Consider the following 25,572-nt stretch of genomic DNA (forward strand, 5'->3'; position numbering starts at 1 on the left):
TCACTGTGATCAAAAGCCTAGCACTTAAGACAGCCCCCAGGCAGCCAGAGGAGAACAACACTTTAATGTTTAGTGCCTCCTATCAGAATTCATAATATAGAGGTTGCCTACCACTTCCACCACTGAAGCATTTCCTAACCGGGTATAATGGATATTAGCAAATGTATATGTCATCGGGTTTTCTGCAAACCTTCCTTCTAATATCTATGCATTAAAAATACATGAAAATATGTGCCAGTATTCTGAGCAATACAATTTACATGTGCATAACCTACAAATGTCTATGCAGCTGCACTCTGCAAAAGAAACTTCACCAGGCTATATGTTCTACGTTCCTCTAACCCAGGAAACAACTGTATCCACAACACTGGCTGCTATTCCAGTCTCTCTGTATTGGCAATCTGCCTGGCTTAAAAAAACTGCTGACTGTCTTGCTTTGAAACACAACTGTCCATCCCCATATCAAGCTGCACCTGGATATAAATCATAGCTCAAGCTAAAGATGCCATCCTGTAATGTTAAAGGATAAAATCTTTGAGACATTTGCTAAAGCTGTTTGTAAGATCACTTCCTAACAGTTATTGATTTTGCAGTTTTATATCAAGTGCTACTCATTCTACCAGAGTTCAAGACAGAGCTCAAATTTAAATACTGGTAAATCATCTGTGTTCTTTTACTGCAACCAAACATAAAACAAGAAAGATGGATAAGTAGGAAAAGATTGACCATCTCTTAGGTTTTTTGGCTTGTATTTTTGTCCCACTGTCCAAAAAAAAAAAAAAAAAAAGATAAAAAGAAAAAAAATGTCTTAGGGCAATATTCCCAGAAAGAAAAAGTTTTCATGTGCCTCTGAGGTAAATGCTTTCAGCCAGATAGGAAGAACAAGCTAAGAAAATTACTAATGTCAAAAACTTCACCTGCACAAAACTCTTCAGAAAATGATGACTTCCAATAGCAAAACATCTTAAAATAATCTAAAAAACCTTTTAGCAATATTGTAATTATCTTGAAGAACCTTCCTTGAAAAAAAAAATATATATATCTATAAATAAATAGGAGAAGATTGCAGGTAGATAGTTTAAACATGCCTGCACTCCAGGTGACTTTTGAGTACATTGACTATGTTGTTATTCCTGGAAATCTTCTTCATCAGAAGCCATAGAACATACACCCCTTGGAGCAGACAAAGTAGTATTTATTCACCTCTCTGATGGTATTACCCATGGTCTAGCCTTGGACACTCATCTCCTGGGTCATTCTGAATAAATCAATTCATTGTTCTCTTTCTTTTCTATAAAACATAGACAAAATATCCCCTCCTTTGGGAAGCACTCCAGCATCTCCTAACAGTAAAGAGATTGTTATGTTGTAACTTACACCTTCATCATAACGTGGATTCATATTTTATTAATTCCCTTGAGAGAAGCCATTTGGGACTTCCATCTTTCTTTCCAAAATTCTTTCAAATTTGAAGTTCTTTATTCTGAATCTGATAATGTATATCTCCGTATGTCTGTACAGCACCCTGTACTGAGATATTTGCAACCTGATGGAGTAAAATAGGGAGCAAAATAACAGCAAAACATAAGTTTAGAGATTATTTTCGGAGTCCCATATTAGGAAGCAGAACTGTTATTCAGACTTCTTATTTTCACAGTAATTGTTCAAACAGTTCAGGCTTTCCCATCTCAGAGAGATGTTTTGTCCCTGCTTGTAACTACAGTGTGGATCATGATGGCCTTTTGCCAGAGTAAAAAATCCTAGAATCACTGTGTAAAAACTGTTGGTGAAAAGGAAATTACGGTAACTGACATACAATTTCTTTTTCAATGCCATTTGATTTTCTGGTTTGTATGCATTGGCTAGGGCTAAATGTTGTGGTACCTTTTGTCCTTAATGACTTATTTCTGTCATAGCATGTTAGTTGTGGTGTGATATAACAAGTTGTGGCATAGTAACCCAGTACAATCCAGTGAAACATGGTACATAGAAAACTTCACTGAAGTGCTCCTTTTCCCTTCAACAAACCTCAGACCATCTGACACCTTGAGTCATCTCAACTTGAATGAGCAGATGACAGTGCAAGGCAAGTGGATCTCTAATGTTATTATGTTTCAGGCTTTGAAAAGGGAAGGGTGTTTCTCTAATTCAACATAGACAACCAGAAAAATTAAGCCATGAGGTAATACATTGAACAGCCAAACTGTAAAACTTCCACCTTGTTGGAGAAGGTGTCAGAGAATTTTCTTGTAATTTGTGGTCTTACATTGACCTTATATAACCTTCAAACTAAACAATAACACGAGACAAAAGATTACAGCCTGTCTTTTCTGGGCTACATCATGGTAAATCACAAACAAGTATTTCTGTAATAGAATATCTCTTTTAAAAAAATCAATCAAATTATACAACTACCAATTAACAGGGCCTCACAAATACATAGTATTGAGGAAACTGTGAGAAAATGAGTGACATAACTGTCATATCATTCGAATCAAATTTTGTTAAGAGTATATCAAATTTCTAGTAATTTTAATAAAGTATCAAGAGGCTTAAGTATTTTCACTTGATTCAGAAAAGACCTATGGCTTCGCAAATCTGAGCACAGTTTCCTGCCATGGGCCAAATTCAAAATGTGGAGGCTCTTGGTGCTTCAGTTCCTCATTGTTAAAATGGAAGTGAAAGCCTGTTGTTGTCAAGGTAAGTAGGGTCTGAAGCACCATAATTTCTCCCGCATCCTACTTGATGTAGTCCCAGTTGCTCTGGACAGTGTGCCCTCAGTGTCACTATGGAAAGGAAAGGATTACAGCATAGCAGGGCTCAGCTTCTTCCTTGCAGAATCTTTCCACCAGACTGCATGGTTGAGGGAGTTACATAAAACCATAGCATGACCTACTTAAAAATCAAAGCCAGGGAGGTGTCATCACTTAGGTCTAGCATTTACAAGTCAGACAGCATGGAGCTCTTAAACACTGAAAAAATACAGCTGTGTCTCTCTCCACTGGAAAGACCATGAAGATGATCTTCCTCTACTTTTTCCAAGTCCTAAGTAATTGACCCTAGCAAAGCCAACATCTGTATTACAATTCCCTTCTTTCCAACTTCTACTAATTAATTTTAATGTTGATTAATTTAAGTTTGATATTTACATTTTTTAAGAAGAAAAATACCAGTAAAAGTATTGTTACTTCTTTAATTACAGGCTTTTGCCATGGGGGTCAGCTGTTTATTCTTCAAACATTTAGCATGACATTTCCTTAATTTTCAGGAACACATTTGGATATCCGTATTGAATGCAACCATCAGTAATTTAGAAATATTTTAAAAGCACTCCTTTGTTACAATTTATTATTTTTACAGTGTCACAGATCAAGATCTCTCTGTGTTTAAGAGTGCAGAAATTTACCATAAAACAAACAAACAAACAAACAAACAAACAAATTACACTTGTGCATGCACAACTACAAGATATACAAAGAAGGAATTTGCTTTTAAACTTACTGAAAAGCCCCCATTACAAATATCTCCTTTTGTAATCCTCTGAGAAATAGGTCTTCCTTTCAGTCCTCAAAGCCTGAAAGCATCCTGGACATCTGAAATAAGTGAAGAAGCTCTACTCTTAGCATTCTAGACAAGAAGTTTATACACAATTTTTGCATGTAAGTTGAAAGAAATGTGGGTGCACTAGAGTATAAATTCTAATGGAATTGTGAAGTTTAAAGCCATTATAACTGGAAAATACTCAGGGTAGCCATGGAAGGCCTTTGTCCCTATTCATTAATATTACTGCAGTAGTCTGTGGTCTGAAAGTCTCAGCTGATGGTTCAGACTCTTGTTGTTCAAGGCACTGTACATGCAGTGCTGTAAAAGCTTCCAGTGGAGACATGTGAGAGGCTACTGACGATGCTACAGACTACAATAAAAGACAAAATGGGAGAATTCTAGTAGGAGCTCTAAAGAAAGAACATTGTGTCGTGTGGTCCAACTGTAAAATAGAAAAATTGCATGTAATTATTTTCCAAGCTCAGTGTGATGATGTGAAAGGAAAGAACTAATGATGATGCACTCTGCTTGTTAGAGGTTTTTCCTTACAGGAGCTCAAGGTTACAAGAAGTGCTCTTCACTTGGATTTTTTTTTTTTTTCTTCCTTCCACTAGAAATGCGATGGTTACAAATAAATTCTGTGCACAGGGAGTTAATAACACTCCAAAGACGTTATGAAACAATTTAAGTTACTAATGCCAGACATACAGTCTTGGCAATATTTTTTTCCTGACTTCAAGCATCCTGTATTGATTGATTAATTATTCTACCAATGAACTAACAAATATTGACCTTATAGAGTTGAGCAGCATTTAGCCAAAAGTCAGTAATCTACATCGATCACTTAATGGAACATCAAAGCTCAGCATCTCTGACAGTTTTATGTCATTCAGCAAAAATCTGTCTACATTTTGATGATACCTTGACCTTTCTTATTAGGCATCCTTGGAAGAAAACTAAAAGCAACAACAAAATTAAACCTGTGGTTAATGCTTTGTTATCTGGAATGAAACAGTAACTGCTACAGAATGCTCCTTGCAGATTTACCTACCAGCAATTGTAGCATTTCTCTTTCAAACTAAAAATATTATTTCTAGTTATATCATGCTATAGAATGGTAGACAAATGTATTTTTAGCACATTGGAATATTAGAAAAACAATAAGGAGAAAATGCTGGTATATATATTTAAATTGTAAACAAAAAATGCCAGACAAAAAACAACAACAAAAAAAAAACCAAATACACACAACTTCAGAATAGGACTGTGAAGCCTTTAGTCCTGTTAAGAGCTAGGAATCTGTCTATGCAACTGTCACAGCAGCAACTCAATTCTATGCACAAGAGCTATTACTAACATCCCTGATCAGGTACACAGGACACAATAAGCTCGCTAAGCTTGTTTATCCTGCTTCTGGGATATGTTTTCCACTTCTAAACCTATCTGATGCGCATTTTCACACAGAGCAAACATTGCAATCACTAATGACTGCAAGCATAGACATACCCTGAGGGGATTGGTAGGATGCAGTAGCAGGTGAATGGGGAAGGTTCTCAGAGAGCGTCCCACTCCAAAGCAAAGTCTTCACTCTGTGTTAGTGCCTGGCACCTCAGGCCAGCTCGCCTCACCTCAAGGTAATTCATTGCTAGTCATTAGGGTGTTGAAATGCCAATAGGTGCCCGAATATTATCACTGTCAGAAGTAAGCTTCATACCCACACAAAGTAAATCGGTTCTGCAACCAGCCACAGATGACAGGATAACACTGTACATCCACAAAGGTACATTGAAAAAGCAAGCTACAAAGTTAAACCAGGATAGAAGGAGAAGATAGAAGACTATCACTCTATTTTTTTAACCTCGGCAACTGAAGTAGTCCCTCCCCTTGCAAGAAACAAATCTAGAAAATTCACTTCTTCCACTTTTTGCAGAGGAGTCACTCTAATTTCCTCGTCTTTATTATTCAAGTACCACTTGCCTACAGAAAGGTCCTGTAGAAAGCACCTTGGTAACAGGCATTTGCCTACCTGAGTAACTCATATGAGAGTCAGGTGAGGAGTGCTTTCCAAGCTCTGAAACCCATTGTTTCACTAGGTTGATTTACAGACAAAACTAAGCCAGCCATCCCTTTCCCTAACTTTCAAAGCTGTTCTTTAGATCTGATTTTAATAGTGGTCAAAATACATCACAGTAATGGCTCCTGCTTAACACTGTTGCAGAAACAAATACATGGGTAGGGTCCATCTGAATTGTGATAACTACTGGAGTTCTGTGAAAAGCCAAAAGAGACAAAGCAAAGACTTCCAGTGACAAAGCTTGTGAAGGTTGTCTGATCACAACAGTCTGGCTGTAGAGTCCAAATTCAGCCCCACTGAAGATGTTGCTAGCAGAGGTCAAGACTGTTACTATCAAAGTGATAATTCACTGATACATTAATTCATAGTTCCTTATTTGTTTCACTGGGATCTTATGTGAAAGTTCCTGGTTTCAGTGAAATTTTTCCTTTTTACTAACATTAAGTTATACCTAGGTTGTTTTCTTGGCTTTGAATGGCTTATTTTCACTGATCATTCTTCTTTTCTCTTTTGTAGTTGTGTTGGTGATGATTTCTTGCTGAATTCTGTTCTTGATAAATATTTAGCCAAGACTGTGTTTTTAACTGGCTGCCAGCTAAACTGCATGCATGATTTACCAAGAAAATGGTGTGGTTCCATGTGAAAATACATTGTGCTTTTGATTCAGCAGAACACAGAATATTTAGTTCTATATCTGCTAATGATGCCGCCCAGTTTGGGGCACATAAGTAAGAAACCAGAAAGTACCAAATAACCAGAAAGCTTTTGAAAATTAATCTTACAGGCAGATGAGGGTTTTTTTGAAAATTATGGCATTCAGTGTCTAAGTGCAGTCACACATTCTTAGAAAATCTTCCTCAGTTTCATCAGTGAAAGTCATTTGACCCAATATTATTTCTATGTAGTCTGTAAGTGTTGCAAGGAAATTAATAGTTAAAAATCTACAGTGTTACAGAAATCCACCTTCTGCACTAACCCCTAAGTACAAAAACATTCTCACTGTTTCCCACATTCTGGCATAGGCAATAGTTGCCTCTTACAAAACCTTTTCTAATGGAAGAAAAACACAGAGAAATGAGGTGTAAGTTCATCACACCTGTCCACCTCCCAACCTTAAAATAGGATGTACTCTGACTTGGTTCATTATGCATAAATCCTAAGAGGTAAACACACATTCAAGGAGAAAACATGTAAAAAAGACTTAGTTTCTGTCCAAGTCTTCCAACTGTTAAAGAAAAAAATAACAAAAGAGCGAATTCAATGTTATTTTCAGAATTCAGAGATATTCTGTGCTCTGTTTGCTCAAAACCAAAAGTGTATTGCTTTTGATGTTCAAACTCATTGTGTATGGAGATATACAGCTACCCATTTGTTTTTTTTTATTATATTTAAGGAAGACACCTTATTTAAGAGTTTCATCTGAAATGATGGCATGGAGCAGAACTCTGGAAAGCAGACAACCTGACTTCATAAGTTGTGTATTAGCTAGAATAATAAGTAAATATTTTACCACGCATGATGTAGATGAAATTGTGTGGTAATATCAGTACGTGGAACAAAAGACACTATGCGTCTACTGCCCTAAAACAGATATTCATGTCTGCACATTCACATACACACACACACATTTACAGCTGCAGCACTGAAGAGATAAATTATTTAAAATCACTTGCAAATGATGGATGTATTTTTTTATCCCCCCGACATCTATAAAATATGCTTTGTGCACAGAACTATATTGAGTAGGGAACTCAGTCTAAAATAAATTCTGATGGTATTGTTTTCTTGAGTGTTAATTTACTTTTAAACATTCTAGATATACCCTCTTTAAAATGGTACGTTCTGTTTCTATTTTACTGTATTCAGCAATCAGTGTCGATTACTCTTGGTAACCATGGCAACAAGGCAGCTAACTCTTCTTAAATCTTCATTTGTCCACTACTTTTACAAAGCACTGTACAGTTAATAATGGTTTCTTACTAAAGACATATGGAAAAGCTAAAACACAGAAATGCAAAATCTCTTTTAATTAATAATATGATGGGAATATGTTCTGTAAAATAAACATTTATTCTCTTTGGGATTTAAACATTATTTAGGATCACACAGTAATAGCAATTTCACAGTTTTCAGGATCTTCAAGGCTTTACTATACTGTTAATTTCTCGTCCATACTTTAAATTTTCCCAGATGATTTCTGGGATCTTTTGATATTAGGAGTTTTTCTTCCATTATAGTATGATTCTGGGTGAGTAGTAGTAACATAAGATAATAGCTAGAGAGCCTGGCAGAAGCAATACTCTGATTTCTTCTGACAGCCTCAGAGGTTAGTAATTTATATGATGATATAGAATAATTTCAGCTGCTTATGTGATTCTCATGACCTCCAGTCCAGACATAAAAAGACAGTCTTATTTGTGTAAAGAATCACAGACTTCAGATGGACAGGTAGATCAACATGTGGAGAAATTAAAAAATGCCAATCCATAAACAGAGATGACTGGAGAAGAGTTTGTGTTTTCCTATGATCACATAAATCTGTAATGAATTATCAATAAGGCACCCTCCAGAGAAGAGAAAAAAAAAAAAAAATGAACAATTTTGTGCATCTGTTCTGTTTGGAGACAATAGAAATCTCATTTCTTCTTCAAATAAAAATCACTGACAATGTTAGGTATCAAAAGGATTGTTTGACCAATTTTGGGGCAGTGAGCTGCATAGAAACATATATTTCTGTCACTGATGATACAATAAATTAAGCAAGATTTGCTGTGATGTGTATGGAATATTTCCCTTTCACACCTTTTTATAGAAATACTTATCTGCTCAGGATAGTAGGTGTTTACATATAGCAAAGAGAATGCAGTCCAGTAAGCCCCTCACATTTTACCCTTCTCTTCTTCAGAGATCTGCTTCCAGAGCCTCTCTTTCTCCTTCCTAGTCATGTGCTTTCTACACTATGCACCTCTCTAGCAGATGTTTGGCTTATTTTCATATAGTGAGAAATATTTACACACACTCCCCCCTAGCTGTCTTTTTTTAAAACAAAATTGTTAGCTTCTGCACATGAATCTACAAAATATTTTCTTGTAAGATAAAGGACTGATAGTAATTAAAGTGAATTGAAATTGGCCTTTCACAATGCAAACATTTTTTTTAACTGTAACCAGACATTGTTATACTCAGTCCCTAATAAATCTCAAAGAGTAATTAGGATTTGGTTAATAGAAAAAGCACTTGTAGTTACAGTGTCTGATGATACTTCTGTTTCCACAAGCAGACCCATACCTGTCTGCTGCTATGTATAGTTGCAGTTTACCCATACAGTATAGGCAAAGGGGAACTCTGCCTGGAAATGGGGGACACTTTGGGTATAAGCTACTGATAGACTTAACGATTTGGTCCCAGTTAGTCTCTTCACTTTTTCAGATTCATGTAAATCTTTTGCCATGATTATTAAAAGCTCTTAAGTCAACCAATAACTGCTTTATTGGTATAACAAATTTACACCATACATATCTTTAACATAAAATTGAGCATGAAGTAAGATGTCATACATTGCACAGCTGCTCTGATTCTGCTTTGGGTAAATCTTCAATCTCAGAACAATCCAGTCTAAATGAACACACAATTCTTGCAAACAGAAAGACTGCCTACCTACTGCTCCTGTCTTGCAAATCACATTACTCTAGCTCTTTTCCAAATCGAAGTATAATCATATCTCTCATAAGACCTTTATTTCATTTACCTTGCTATAATTTACCATCATCAAAAATGCTTTTTCTGTGACATAAGGGTTAAAGAAAAACATACTCTGACAACATATAATTTCTGCTTTACTAAGATATTTTTTTGTTTTGCCTTTTTTTCCCTTAAAGTGAAGTAAGTATCTATGATGTTGTCAGGCCTGTTACTGGGATTGGTGTCCTACATTTGGTAAACTGAAAGGAAATTCAGTGTTTTCTATCTATCAAGTGCTCCCTTATGTAATGTTTCAGGGAAAATTTAAAAACTCCAGCTGGGCTATAACTGAACCTTTTTCTATCACTGCAGCTGAGCTGAAGGCATGAAATAGAATAGTAAAACGTACATTGGAACCAAGTAAAAGGCCCCTATAACACTGTCATTGTCATACCATTACAAGGATTTCATAATGTACAGCTACTGGTTTTCTCAATTGACATCATATAGGGCTCAACTAATGGAAAGAGACGTGAAACATAATGCACCAACTAGAAGCTGGACAGGAAACAGTAAATGGATCATGAATCCAGCCCCCCTAGCTAAAGCAGTCAAAACTCTGAATAGCAGAGAGACTAATGTTTTTAGCCATTTTCCCTTCCAGACATAAGCCAAAAAAATCTAGCACTGAAATGTTTTAGTTTTCTGTCTGCCCACCCTATCGTGAAAGCCAGCCAGCCATACTCAAAAGCATTTGCTTTTAAATGAATCATGGCAATACAATAAAGATGCAACATGCAGATTAAGTCCAAATCAATGACAGAAGCTGGGGCTCACATCAGTGTGTTGCAAAGTGCAAAAATTGCTCACAGTCAAGAGAAAGTTCATCCAATAATGTGCCACAGGGGGTGAATAGAGAGCAACACACTGCATTCAGTACGATGGCCTTCATGCTACTGCTGTTCTCTTGAGCAACTTTTGGAACTTAGTAAACCTGTCAGCATTTATAAAATTTTTATCCATACAGTGCAATGGCTGTTTAAAACAGTAAATCTCCTATTACATCTTTTCAGCTCTTTGGCCAGGTTATGTATTGTAATCATCAGGCTTCAGCTCTCCAGTGCTTGAATAAAGCGTGATTTCCAGCCCTGCTGGTTTTAGACAATGTGGAAAAAAGTATTTATTTAGAAAGACATAATAATTGCATAGTTCTCCACAAGATAGAAGCTTGCAAATTTTAAGGGAAACATGTGCTTTACTTAAAGTTTTCCTCAAGAATATGCAGGTTTCCTGTGGCACTGGAATTTTTTATTTTTTTCCTCTACAAGCACATCTAGCTGAGCACACGAAATGTCCATTTGTCTTTAAACTTCTTCCTAATGCAATTGCTGAAGTCTGCAAAAGACAGTGCTGGAATAAATCAAAGCCAGAACTCCACAGTCAAAAGCAAAGTTCTCAGCTGATCTATACCTAAATTCTCTTACAGGTGCTCATGACCAGTATACATACAATGCTCATCACTTCAAATTTAAAATTAGGCACTTCATGCTAAAAACTTAATTAACCTTGTTGATTTTTCAAAGGTGGTGAGAATACAAAACCTCTGAAAATTGACCTGTGTCACACCTGATTCTAAACTGAAGGTTTTCAAAATTTTGACCTTAACTAGAAGGAAGTAACAATTTAAACAGAAATAATAAAGGCACCACTGGATCACACTAACTCATATAACCTGCACTTTCCTGGAAGCTATAAACTGAAGCTTTCATTTGTCCCTAGAACTAATTAGGAGGGAGAAAAATGTAATTCTTTTTGTTAATAAACCTCTTTCTAGTATTTTCATAATAAATCAAATATATACCTCACCATCATGCTTCTTTTAAGTGTATGTTTTATTTTCCAGGAAGAAAAATGCATCCTCAAAAAAGAAAGGAAACCATTTCTTTCATAAAACTACCATGTTTTCCTACACTTTTGAGTAATTTACTCTGAATTTAAGCATCTGCATTAGCCCTTAGTCTACCAAAACATGTTATATGTAGTTTACTGTATATCTTCCATAGCACATCTGTTTTTTCAGTGCTTGTATTAGTAAATTTTACTGCTGTTGAAAATTAAAGTAATTGACTTTTGCAGCTTGCCTTTGCTTTCTTTCTTAAGTTGTATTTATAGCACGTTTTGCAGTCTGTGCTTCACTGTAATCTAAAAAGAACAAATATCTCCAGTGTTTGTAGAGGTTTTACATTTACTTGTATTAAAAAAAAATTCCACAATGCATAATTTTTTGCTGCTTTGGAGAACTCAATGGAATAAAGTTTCCCTAAATATAAATCATTTTGTGTTCTATCTACTCCTTTATATCCTATTACTCGGTTGAAATGCAGTGCCATTTTGTAGTAGTCAATATAAAAAGCAAATTCAAAATGTGTTTCAAAGCACAGAGTTTTAATTGTTCTTTTAAAATTAAACTGTATGCATGCATACTGTATATAAATGTTACATAGAGCAGGCTGGCTGAACGCTGGCTGTGGTAAGGGAGAATCATGTGATAACAGCAATTCTCTGTTTCATACATAGGCCACTAAGGGGCAGCAATATCTGTTCCCAGATCGATGTATCATTAAAACCTGGCAGAAAATTTCACATTGACTACAGTGTCAGTGTCTTTGTGGTTTATGATTTCATAAATATGGAAGTATAAAATATACGTGGAATATCTAATTCTTCAGATTTAGATTATTAATTTAAATTATATAAATTACACAAATCACTTACAATCTCTGAACTGCTTATGCCATGTTGCTTATAAATAAGGTTTGTGAGACTTCAAAGGCTTTAATCCACAAATAAAAATTTTTAAAAATAATAATTAAAAAAATCCCTATAAACAGAGGGATGTAATTAAATGGCATGGAAATATAATTTATATTTTTTTCTTAATCATATTTGAGAATATATTGACTCAGATCATATTTAGTTGTCCTCATGCATAAAAATAAACTATCAAGATTGAAAAAAGACATCAGTTTGCAGAGTTCTCTACTTACAGACATGGTCTTTCTTATATTAGCCAGAGTACCTAATATCTTCATCCGGATTAGCTGTTTTTTAGAAAACTGTAACTGCTTCATGAAGACCTTCTTTGTTTTGTCAGAATTTAATACACTATGTATCTATCCTCCTGGGATTTAATGATCACTATGAAATTTCAGGACATATGGCACTTTATTCTTTCTGCAAGTACTGCTCTAATTTCCCCTTATTATGAAGGCCTTATCAGACTGAGATGGAGCCTAACCTCACCACTGAAAAACACCTGTAAGATAATTTGGAGTCATGTTACTAATAAAACTGCAGACAAAGATTTCCTCCCTAGAAAATTAGCATTTCCAGCCGTCTCTGAATGAAATGACAGGAGGCAACTCCCCTGCATATCAGATATGACAGAAAGAGAAACCCTGTGCAGTAAATCTGAAGAAAACCCAGGAGTCACCACTGAGATAATTGAATCAGGGATGATATGATTATAAGAGATAAAAACACATTAAACAAATTAGGATATTTTACAATACACTACATGATTTAAAATTCACCTTTTCCCAACAGAAGGTGAATCATGTAACCTGAATATGGATGTTAGATTATCAGTTAAGTTTTAGATTTCAAAGTGTAATTAAACTAAGAGGCAACTGCTTTGAGTAAATAATGAAAAAAAAAAAAAAATTTTGAAACCTTCTCTGTCTTGTGCGTGCCTTTTATTCCCACTAAAAAAAAAAAAAAAAAAAAATCAACATAAAAGGTTAAAAAAGAAAAAAAACAACTCCTGAAATTAGCCTCCACTTTTAGGTAACATGTAATTTTTTCGGTCTTTGAAGGCTGAACTCTCCACTCCATTTTCCCTTATTCTTGCACTTACCAGTTTCAATGAATCCATGTATATTTTGTTACATTTTTATCAGAATGTGCCTATATTTTACAGTCTGTATCTCTCTTCTTTGTTTTCCAGTACTGTCATGCTTTATAATGTGATTATATTTATCTTTTAGTCTTCTGGTCCAGACTGGCCTTTCATAAAGCTCCTACCACGCAGTTTAAGTTCCCCAGCCGTCTGCTACCCTGAGTTTTTAGAGTAAACCCCAGATATGTGGACAATTCAGGCACACAGATGACGCCTTTTTCCCATTCTAGAGAGGGACATCTGAAAAAAAAAAAAAAAAAAAAAAAAAAAGAAAAATAATGATACCTTTTTCATCATTCAAGAAGCCCAGGGCTTGTATAACAACTTGGATCACCATAGTTTTGAATGTTTCATTTCAGACTGAGAAGAATCACTGGAAGACAGACAATGTGTCAGCAGGGGCATAATTGTAGCAAATTGTAGGCAATATCTTGAAGCATCTACAGCATTCACACAGGCTGTCCTCAGTTTCGTTGTCTCAATGGACTGGTGTTTCCTTTGGTAGCTAACCCTGCACACATCATAAGAGTGAGGACATAATGAGAAATTATTTGGCTCATAATTGTGCTTCTATGAAAGCATCAGCCTAGAGATATTTGAATCTTCAACCTGCTTCTTTTGTTAAATGTTAAGTTTTAGGTGCTCCTTTTCTTTTTGGGGAGGTTTTGGCTGTGTGGGGTAGGGTGTTTTTCTCCCTTTTAACCAAATACATATCATATTATGTACACACTAATTGTTGAGGAATTAGGATGTAAGAAATATTGGAAATTAGACATTATTTATAGTTCCAAATAGTTGCTACATCCTGTTTTACATGCTTATGAGTTAAATCCAGAAGGAGGCTACAGATTCACAAATATCTGACCTCCACGTTTCATCCTCAAGAAGCAACAAAGACTGATGCAAAGTTCTGACTACTTTACTTATTATGCTGCATGTTGTTTGTATGTTTGCAGGCCCAGCTAGTAATAACTACAGAACAAATTAACTAAAAAACAAATGCAAGGACAAATGATCATGATGAAAATTGAATACAACATGGTGTTTCTTGGGCATAAACATAGCATATTAGTGTTCATTTGCAGAGATAAGAACCTGGATTGATGAAGAAATTAAAACAAACAAACAAACAAAAAAGCCAGAAAATCAAGCCTGTGCTTGTCCTCCTTTACAGTTACTTATATCAGATACAGTAACTTAGAAATAATAGCTATATTACCATGAAGCTAATGTACCATAAAGTCTGTATATTATTTTTTTAGGTGGAAAGAGTAATTACAGTAAACATTTATTTTATCTTTCTGGTTGTGTGAAGTAGTGATAATGAAAATATATACAAATAATAATGGAACCATTCTGAAGTTGTGTAATTACATGGTAATGGATATCAGCAGAACATGTCCTTCTGGGACGAATTCCCATGTCCTTTTCTCAAGATATCACACAGGTTTCCAGTTCTGTGCCTGTGTGTGCAAATTTAGTCTAGTTAATAAAAGAATTTGGTTAATTCAGTGATGGATGGAAAAGTTCATATGCATTTTATTTGATCTGTGCTTGTATAACAATGCAAAGGATTGGAGTGATGACCCCAGAAAAGGGATCCAGAGAAGGCTAATATCACTGCTATCTGCTGCATGGCCTACATTAGAACTCAAAATTTCCCAGGAAACGATCTTTTGGATGTAGATGATAGATCACAGGAGTTCTCTTAGCAAATTGCCTCAGCAACTCAGACTGTAAGCTGGGAATCCCCTCTTCAAAGAGCAGTTCCTTTTCTAAAACAATGTACATTCAAAGTTCCTGAAAGTTCCCAAAAGTTCTCGTTATCTATAAATAGAACTACTTCTCTGCTACCCTGTTTGCAGATGCTCATACAGCCTGGTGACATGCAAAGGGGCTTATTCACATCTATACATTTTTATTCTAGAGAGGTATTCATGTCAGGAATGTGTCAATCTGCCAGATCTATTTAATTTTGCTCAGGTTTGGATAAAGTTCAGATACAGACTGCCCTGGCACATTTGACTGATAGCAACATATCAGCAAAACAAAAGAAAGATGTCAGGAAGTAATGATGCAGTAGATTAAATCCTACCTCAGGTTAGCTTCTGTAGTTTCAAGAGTGGTCATCCACAAAGCGGGAGAATAAATCAAAATAAAAGCCATATATACTCAATTTTTCCACTTGCATTTTATTCTGGCATTAGCAGCTCAGGTCATACAGTCAGGATATTTCTGACATCTCTTGATCTGAGTAGATTGGTCAAAAGATATTTCAATGCAACTATGTACATGTTTTGAAGGAAATGGAACACTGCAAACACACTGTTATGCTTTCCATACAGCTAAAATAAAAAGCTCTAAATACAAAAAGAGAAATATGTGCATTTCCTTGATGCTTCAAACATCTGAACACACATATACACAGAACATGAGGACTTGAGAAACAGGAATTAAACTGTCTGTCAAGTGAAAGCTAAAATAATCAGTTGAGGTTTACTTTCCAGGCAAAACAATATACGGCAGGGCAGCAGGGGGAAGAGAAAAAAAAAAAAAAAAAAAGAAAAAAGATATTTTTTTCTAAAGACCTTGAGTATGGAAATAAAGACAGAAGTGGTTATGTGCAAAGCTGCTGTGTATTGTTAGTCTGATCCACCTTAAGCTATCAATCTGGTGTTTTTACACTTAATTCATCTTTTACCATTGCAATGAAGACTAAACTGCAGTGTATCTAAAGATTGGACTAACACAGATTTAGAAGCATAGTCACCAAAAAGAAAGAATTTTGGAGCATACTGCTCCATACTGCTTCATCACCACGTTGAATATATGTCTTTATATACGTCTATATATATAACATCTGATTCCAGGTTTAGTGGTACCGATCTAGCTAACAACACTGTACTATACAGCTATTACTATTTTTTTCATAAATTTAGGAAACCAAGCTTCTAGAGTTAATTGTTAAAAATGAAAGAAGACACTGTCCCTTGCTACTATACTTCCTTCATTTAATTTATCATATAAAAGTAGTGGGTTAATCCTTAAATTAGTACACAAACATGGATGTTATCATGAACAGCCTGTTATTTGATCTATAATAATGTGAACACATGCCAGTATTTCCATATAAGCCATGGGATTCAGTTTGTAAATATCAAGAAATCTTGAACACTACTGAAGTAAGTAATCAACCTTACTAATGGCTTTCTAAGGCCATTTTGGATGTTTTCTGTGAACTTAAGACCCAGATCACACTTTCCCTGATTCAATTTGCAGATCCATCTAAGGACTGGAGCTTATACTACTTATTCATCACAAGTCTCTGTCAGAATCACACCAGTTGATTCTGCCCAGTACAGACTTACATGAAAATTTACAACCCAGTTTTCTCTTGCCAGAATAATCCTCCATGTGTTCAGTCTTGACACCTTCTAGAAAGATTTAAAAGCAATATAGCATATCAAACGTACTTGATAATGTCTTTGAGGAACTTATCTCTACTGAAGGAAAGATATGAATGTGATAGAAGCACACAAAATAAGTCTTCTCTCCCCCCATCTCCCTTCCTCATAATAAAGATGAAAGAACTGAGAAGATGAAAACTGAGGCAAAACACAATAAAACTCCATCTATTTGAAAGTTTAGACTCAACCATATGAACACAAGTCAGTTAACTTAACTTAGAAATAAGCAAGTGACAGAAATAAAGAAAAAACACCGAGAACTTCAGGTTCACAAAGAGTAGCATTACTCTGCAGATAAGCTGAAGCAGCTCTCAGCATCACAGGTTGGTGACACTGTGCATTAAAAGACCTCCTCTGGCACAGAAAAACAATGTCAAAATAGAAACACATGCTAAGATCAGAAGGAGCACACTAACAGTAAATCAGGTGTGCTCTGAATGTCCCCATGGTGCTACAGGTGGTACAGAATTAAAATTGAGAAATGTTAAGGCAGCATTTACAGTTAGTCTAAGCTGTAATATTCTACAATGCTCTTCATCAATTTAAAATAAATTACAATCTTTAAACTTGGCATGCACTTTCTACATTATTCACATTTTGGAATATTAATATGGGCCTGTGCTTTGAAATCTTTTACTGTCTTTTATTATGAATGTAGATGTATCTACCACAGATTTCAGTGAGACAAAGAAAGGACTGAAATATTCTTCTGTCTTATTGACTTCCACTTTCTGTTCTGTGCCAAAGAAGGTCTTCAGGATTTGGTGTATAAAAACTGTTCTGCTAATGCACAGGAATGTGTTAGGAGCTCAGTGCAAGAATTACTGTGTGAAATTATAAGGCTTATGTTATACAGGAGGTCAGACTAAATTATCATAATGGTCCCTTCTGGGTCTTAAAATCTATGAATAATCGGTGTCTCCATCCTAGCGTAAACTGCTGCTTCATCTAGTAATCATCATATTTCCACTAGAGGTTAGCACCTGAGATTTCAGTGGAAATCAAATCCCCTTTCACCCTTCTAATGTAACTAGATAATTGCATGAAAGAAGAAAAATTTCTTCCAAACTCCTGTAGGCCATCATATTATAAATGAAAGGAAGATACTTGTTCCCTTTCTGTTGTAATAGTGTTTTAACCCATTAAAAATGTATAATTAAAGTATTGCACTTCATAAGTTATTAACACACGCAGCTGCTTCATCCAGTAACCAATTAGTTGATACTAGTGGGGCATTTATGAACCAAGCCTTAATTGAGAGTTTTGTGATGCAGGAAAATTTTTAGCAGGGGGGTAGCCAAGAAGTTCATCTGCAGTTCATATAACCCTTCCACAAATTCATATTAGACCACAGCCGCACAGAAATGGCAGCTTGAATCTGAAGAAGTATGCCTTCCCTGGTGCATCACAGTGTCAAGAAGTAAGAAAGGAAGGAAGCAAGTAAGAATGTACAACTTTACTGTAGTGTGTGTGTGCCTGTGTGTGTGCGTCTGTGTGCGTGTGTGTGTGTGTGTGTGCGTGTTTTCAAGGATTTTTTTCATTTTCACTCTGTGTTTTTTTAACCAGTGTTGGAATGTTGCCATATCACACTCTCAAGATGAAGTATAGAAGTATCACATGTTGAAGTGAATTTTAGCATTTACAAAAATATGAAGATGGCAGTGATAAAGTGAGATCCATGTCCATAACAAGGGCTAGGAAAAGGTATGAGATGAACTACCAGACTAGTCAATGAAACAGGTAAAGAAGTTGTCAGTCAAATCACACACAACGTCTTCAACCCAGCCACACGCTTCTACCATTCTCTCATGACAAATTCAGGATGGGTGATTAGCTGTGCAAAGCCCTTAGTTAATTCTCTTAGCATGTCTTAAGACTAGGGATTAAAAAGTTGCAAACCTAGCAAGCTCATTGTGATTGCACAACCCCAAACATCAGAGTTGCAGCAGTTCAAACTTTTTCCTGCATGGAGCCACCTTAAAGTACCCCAGTCTTCTCAAACCACTGCTGCTGTGTGAGTCCTTTCTGGTATAGGAGTTACCTATGCCACATATTGTCTATTAGAAACTCTGGTTTTGTTATTGTTTTTCTGTTTCTCATAACAAAGTCCTATTCAGATCAAAAGTGTTCTCTTTACATCTAGAATGCAAACTTCGGGTATAATGAAATTATTGCTTTCACTTCTGAACCATTTGTGCTGGACACACTGAAAAATCCGTGATCTAGAAACCACAGCTAAACACAGCTATCAGGTGTCAGGAAATGTAATTGGAATGACACCTGCACACAAAAGGGACTGGAAGGTAGGGATGAGAAGAAGGAAGCCATCTGGACAGAGAGACCCATTTCATTCTCTGTATAAAAGCCTGTGACTCTAATTCACACTAACAATTCCTCCCTGCACAAAGTTTGGTGAAATCTGACTTCTGATTTCTAAAGCACATGTTCATAATTACCACAAAGAAAGCATTTATTTATGTAGAATCTGCAGAACTGCACCAGGAGCCAGCTCTCATAATTCACAGGGCTACATGTTCCTTTAACACATTTCTGTTGCTCTCTGTGCAACCCCAAATGCAGGATAAGGGGTTCTAACCACAAGTTTCCTTTGTGCAAACAAGGTGATTATGACAAAAGAATAAGAATATCACAGGAAAACACATTAATAAACCTAAAACTACATTTTATTAACCTCGAATAATATACACACTTTTCCTATCTCAAATATGGTCTTATATCATCAATTAGGTTTTCTTTTTTTTTCCAGGAGTTCTGAAGCTAAACATATATCTTCAGATGTTAATGATAGTAAAATTTCTCATTTTCCCAAAAAATCTTCTAAGTATGAAATTACTACAATTTAAATGAACAGATTGGACAACCTCTCTTTTTCCCACACTGGCCTGTGCAATACAAATAAAACTTGGATTGCCCACATTAAAAAAAAGTATCATCTGTCTCTGTGTTTCTCATTTTTCTATCTAATACATATTCTAATAGAGCTTTAAGGTCTTTTTGGAATTTATATTGCAAAAATTGGTTGTGAGTCATCATAATAATTATTATTATATTTTGAAAAAAAATTATATATGAAGGACCAATACTTTGTATACACACATGTACGAAAATACATATGCACACTGACACACATACACATAGTCACACAGATGTAATTTGTATTCCCATAATCTCCTTGACAAAGCCCAGAAGTACAGGTTTATTGAAAGTCAACATATTTAAAGGTAATTTTATAGTGATGTGCACAGTTTGGATGTTGATAAATTAGCATATTAGCATGAAAATCTCCCTACCAGTATACAAGAACATGTAAAATAGAAGCACCTATTCTTTCCAATGGCAAGAGAAGTAATTCTACATCCTCTTACACCCAAACTGAACTAACCACTCCACTGCAAAGCACCTCCAAAATGATCCCCTCTAACAAGTGTGTACAATGAGCCATTGACCTGATCATCTTAGAAATCCATATGTGCTAATGGAGAAAAAAGACTGGGATTTAGTGGGGGGAAGTGAGAGAGATGGCCAGGAAAGCGCAGCTGCATGAAAAATGTACTAAAGAACTCTGGTCTCTTCTGGAAACCACAGAATCAATGTGGTTTCTTTCTGCTTTCAGTCCAGCATTCTGGGAGAACTGCCAAAAGCACAAAGAACTGCAGGATGATAGTGAGGCTGACTGGAATGGAGGAAGAGAGTTAAAATAAAATGGGTTTCTCTCTGAGAAACCCAAAATGGGTTTGCCTCTGAGAGGCAAATCTGCAAAGCACATAACCTGCTGGTCAGGTCACCAAATGATGAAAGAAATTTCTTGGGCCAATAGCACATCTCTTCCCAGATGAAAAATGGGGAAAGGATCCCATTTCCTCCTCAGTAAACAATGGCTGGAATTTTTTTTTCTGGGCTTTATACTAGAACAATGCTTTGGAGAAAAAAAAAAAAAATCTTGGGGTAAGGCTCTGGAATAAAGATAGCCAGGTGTTGGAAGGAATACTTCAGGAACATGAACTGGAACAAGCTGAATTGGGGTTGAACAGCTGCATCATAACTGATCATGAAGACTCGGATGGGATGTGTGATGGACAGAGCCTTGACTGATGAGTGGGAAGTGCACTACTCTGAGTACACACCCCATGTAAGAGGAGGTAAACCTCTGCAAGGAAAAGGAAAAGAAGTTGAGAGGAATGGATGCTGATGATTAAATGCTCGGGGAGGCTGTAGTTCTAAAAACAGGCAGACCAAAATCTGCACATTTGAATTAACCACCATAAGACAGGTGATTAGTTCAAGTAGAGGAATGCAGGCGATGGTTTCATTTAGCAGAGAAAGGGCAAAATGTATGAAACATGCAAGATGCAGGTCATAAGACTACTGCACCTTCTTTAGCACTTCTCATCACAAATGGCAAACTGGGAAGGTACTTCACTTCTACACTAAGCTGTGTTATTTGGGCTTTCCTGGAACCAGGATTTGGTCAAAAATCAGACACTAAAGCAACAATGGAAAATAAATGCTAATAAGCAGTCATGCTGCTATGTCTATTAAAGAGGTTATTAGATTCTAGAAGGTGATTTAGAGAACAGGGTAAATATTAATTTATTTTATATATTTTAAATATGTGGGAGGATAAAGCCTTTTTTTTCCCTTTTTGTGTATTTTGAATTTAATTCCTTAGTTCCAAGCCAAAGGCTGAATCACAGCTCTGTAACAAATTGTGAAGCACTGTAAGATTGAATCTGCAAACTCTATTTCAGAAGCACTTAGTGCATGCATAAATCATTTCTTTCTCTTAAGCAAAAACAACCTTCTATGCTTCACTTGCAGAAGTTACATTTAAATAAATTTGGCAAAGCAGGATTTGAAAGAGAACTCAGCTGCTGATAAACACAAGAAATATTTTTTAATAAAAAATATTGAAAAGGGCATTTTATTAACTAATGCTGTATAGGCTGTACTCTTCAAAGAAAAAAAGTAGATAATTTTAAAATAATATTTTTTAAATAACCATACCTAAAATAACAGCCAGAATTCTGTTTTTTTACTTGTTGATACTGGAGTGTGTGAATAGAAAATAATAATAATAATAATAATAATAATAATAATAATAATAATAATAATAATAATAATAATAATAATAATAATAATAATAATGATAATGTATATAACTCTAAAGAAATAACTCTGATTTAAAGTAAATTAAATATTCAAGGAAATGTGTAACTGTAGCATTATACCTGATATTAAAAATGTCCATAATAAGTTTTCCTAGTTCACAGTTTCTAGTGGTTGTACCACAGTGGCAGCACCAGTCAGAGCAGAACTGCTGGCAGAGAGACAGAAGAGGAAAGTAGAATGGATCTGCAGGAGAGCTTGAAGATGGGGCTTTTGTCAGCCAAATGCTTCTGACAGTCCTTCTTTGATATGAAACTTTTCTAAAAGCAAAAGGCTCTCTTTTTCTGTAGTGTTTGTCAGAGGAAATTATGAACATATTTTTTTAGCAGCTACGTTGGCTAAATTAGTAACTTCAAAGTATTTCTTTAAAAATTAGAAACTTTCTTAGTCCCAACAATCCAGTACTCCACTAATTTCAGTCACGAATCTCAGTTATTTATTTCCAATTGTATAACAACTAGCAGTGCTCTTACCTTTACTTAATTAGCTTTGACTTCTAATGTTAAATTCCTGCATTAGATTAAAAAGGCCATGGTAAGCCACATGCTGTCTGTAAATAAGATGAGTCTGTTGTGAAAGGTTCATATTCAAATGCACACTGTTGATGACTAGAAAAGCTATGGGTAATCAAGGCTGTAAATCTGTCATTCTGACACACAAGTAGTGCTTAGCACCACACTTAGAACAAGGGCAAATATGAAAGTGGAAAATCTTGAAGATGAGTATTGTGAAGAAAACAAGCAAATAATTCCAAACACTAATTGGAGAACTCTGGTTAATTTAGGGGAGTCAGTCACTGCATCTGAAAATTGCCAACTTGTATTCACTACAAATACTGAAAAATTCTGTGATAAACCATTTATCTGTTGAGAATCACTGTCAAAATTTATACTGCTAGACAATTATCTCATCAGAATGAGCAAGCATTTCAGTTGGACAGATTGGACAGATACTGAAATGTATTTTGTTTCTGAAAATCTTTGCAAATGGAAGGAGTGAATTTGATATGATGATATTCATGAACCCTTTTTACTTATGACATATGCACACCTGGGTTGGGAGAATTTTGCTGGTTTTGCTCCATTTTTGTGCTTCAGATAACTGCTCTCTTCTGCCAATCTTACTAGTTTTTAAAGATATGAATACTTATTCCCAGATTGCTCAACAGACTGATTTGACTTTTATTAGAGTTTCTGTAATATAGATAGAGCTCAGGAGGGTAACTGGAAAGGCCAGTTCAGGCCCTGTATATGCCATGTAACCACATTTATACATATATGTGAAGTCATGTTTAGTAGCTGAATGAACCACACTGTCAAGGAAAGTAGAGAAAACTGAGATTTGTACGTAGTGAAAATCTGTTGTTCTCCAGAATGATGCTACACTTTATCACATGCCTTCCCAAAAGATTGTATGATGATTTTGTATATCACGTCAGTAGTAAAAACCCTGGCAGTAATACCCACTGAATAAAGCTGTTAAAGCTGAAGTTTTATGAGACCACAAGAGTTAGCTGTAGTAAGGTAAATTACTGAGAAAGGCAGAATTACTGAGAGCTAATAAAATGTTTTAATGTCAACTTACCTCTGGCCACCATATCCTGTGAGGGTATTTTCCAGTCTTATTTTACTTTCCAGTACCTTTCAGTTGCTTCCCAAGGCTGCACAGGACTTTTTGTTGCCCACCTAGAGGCAGTACAAAGTATCAAACAGAGGTCATGCAAAGTACCTACAAAATAACAAATAAAGAAAAACATTAATTGAGGATTCAATTATTTGTCATACATTGTCTGTACACATATAAAAATAAATTACTATGGAGTAAATATTGAAATCTCCATGAAGAGCATCTCACACTTCCAGTAATGTTACTAACCTCAGTGTGTCTGAAGGTCACAATCTCAAATTACCATTTTTTTGCTACTGCTATCTCACATAGTCAGTTTTACCAAAACTTGGATGATAGTTTTCTCATATTTTCCTTTGTTCCAAGTTAGTGGTCCCTTCCTAATTCTGCAAGCAAAAGAGGAGGAAGCAGCTATGAGTCACTTTGTATTTGCAATTTTGTAGACAGAAAAAATATCCATCTCACATTCTTTACCCAGTTTTTTATTTACTTGAGAAATGAACATATCTGGTCTTTTAATATACCAGCATGATTTGAATACCACATGCTATTCATACAATTCTCTAAAAATTCAGGATTATTATTCATACGGAGGAGAGCACATGGAGAGACTTGCTATCGAAATATTGTGAATAAACACTTTTGCACTGACTCAGTTTTGAGTGTCTCTGATGATCCAGTACATTGGTACATAAGTAGAGAATAAGAAACAGGTCCACGTCAAAGCAGCTCTGTTCCCAGGAAAGACACCTGCATGGGAGCATGAAATTCTTCAGACCAAATAAGCACACCATCATACTGACTGCCTGAACTAAACAAATTAAAATTTTTGTGCAGTAGTATTGTACTTGGGACAACCATACTAAGATTAATCCTTTAACCAAAGTATCTCAGATCTGACAGTTCAACAAACAGGTCTTCCTGTTTCTGCACATCTATCTGAGGAAGGTACTTTATTATCACCAAATGTTATCTTAGCCTGTCCTGAGACTCTGAGTGTATTTAAGTGATACTGGTGTTTACAGTGTAGCTGCATCCCTAAGACAGCTGCAAAAGAGTGACATGGCAGATCAAAGCTCTCTGGCAGATCTTCAGGTAATGTTGCTAATCACAGACTATTAAAAGAAACAAAATCCTGTCTGACTCACGGAGCAAGTGACCTGTAAATGATGCTGCCTTGTGAACTCTATGGACAGTTCTTTGTTTGCCACACACCTTTTGCTTCAGAAAATTTAGGTCAAATAGCTTTTCAATTTTTTTCTAGCAGATTAAATTGGGTCATGTTCCTAGAGAAGTGGGTCATTTTTCCCTGTAAATAAATAGTTTCATGCCTGCACATCTTTAGTTCAAAGGCTTTATTGTTTGTACTCAAAACTGCATAATTCTTTTGCTTAGCCAAGAGGCAGTGATTTTATTTTTTTTCCAAAGGGCACTCTTTATCCTGACCCAGTAAGACACATGATGTTTTTCAGTACGTGACAGTGAAAAGTGTTCCTTTTCTGTCTTCCCATCAAAACACTGACTGGGGAAAAAAACCCTAGCTAGTATTGATTGATTTGCTCCACTGACTCCAACAGAGCTGTTCTGATTTGTATCATGTGGGAATCCGTGCTAGAAAATATCAGTGTCCAGTGCATAAACATAGAAAAGTTTTTGCCAATTTTCTAACACACAACAAAAGATTTTTCTCACATTTGCTCAGGTGAAAATAAAGACATTTAGGAGAATAACATGATACAACTCTCTGAACAGGATATTCTATCTGTAAAGATTCAAGCCAAACCAATCATTCAGCAGGCAAAGCTTAGCTGATTTATACGGACTGGTGTTAGGAAATAAAGACTGTATTATCTTATTTAACTATTTGGTATACTGCTTCCAATAGCACTTGCTTGGAGAAACTGCTTATATAGAACTTGCTTAGCATAACTCACTTAGCATAATTAACTAAGTTTGCTTAAGCCGCAAGATGAGAACCTTTGAATTTCCAACCTAGTTAAGTGAAAAAAAGGCTTCAGAGTTGGTTCAAACTAGAA

Source organism: Columba livia, chromosome Z (assembly GCF_036013475.1).
Source record: "Columba livia isolate bColLiv1 breed racing homer chromosome Z, bColLiv1.pat.W.v2, whole genome shotgun sequence".
In the NCBI taxonomy this organism is placed as follows: Eukaryota; Metazoa; Chordata; class Aves; order Columbiformes; family Columbidae; genus Columba; species Columba livia.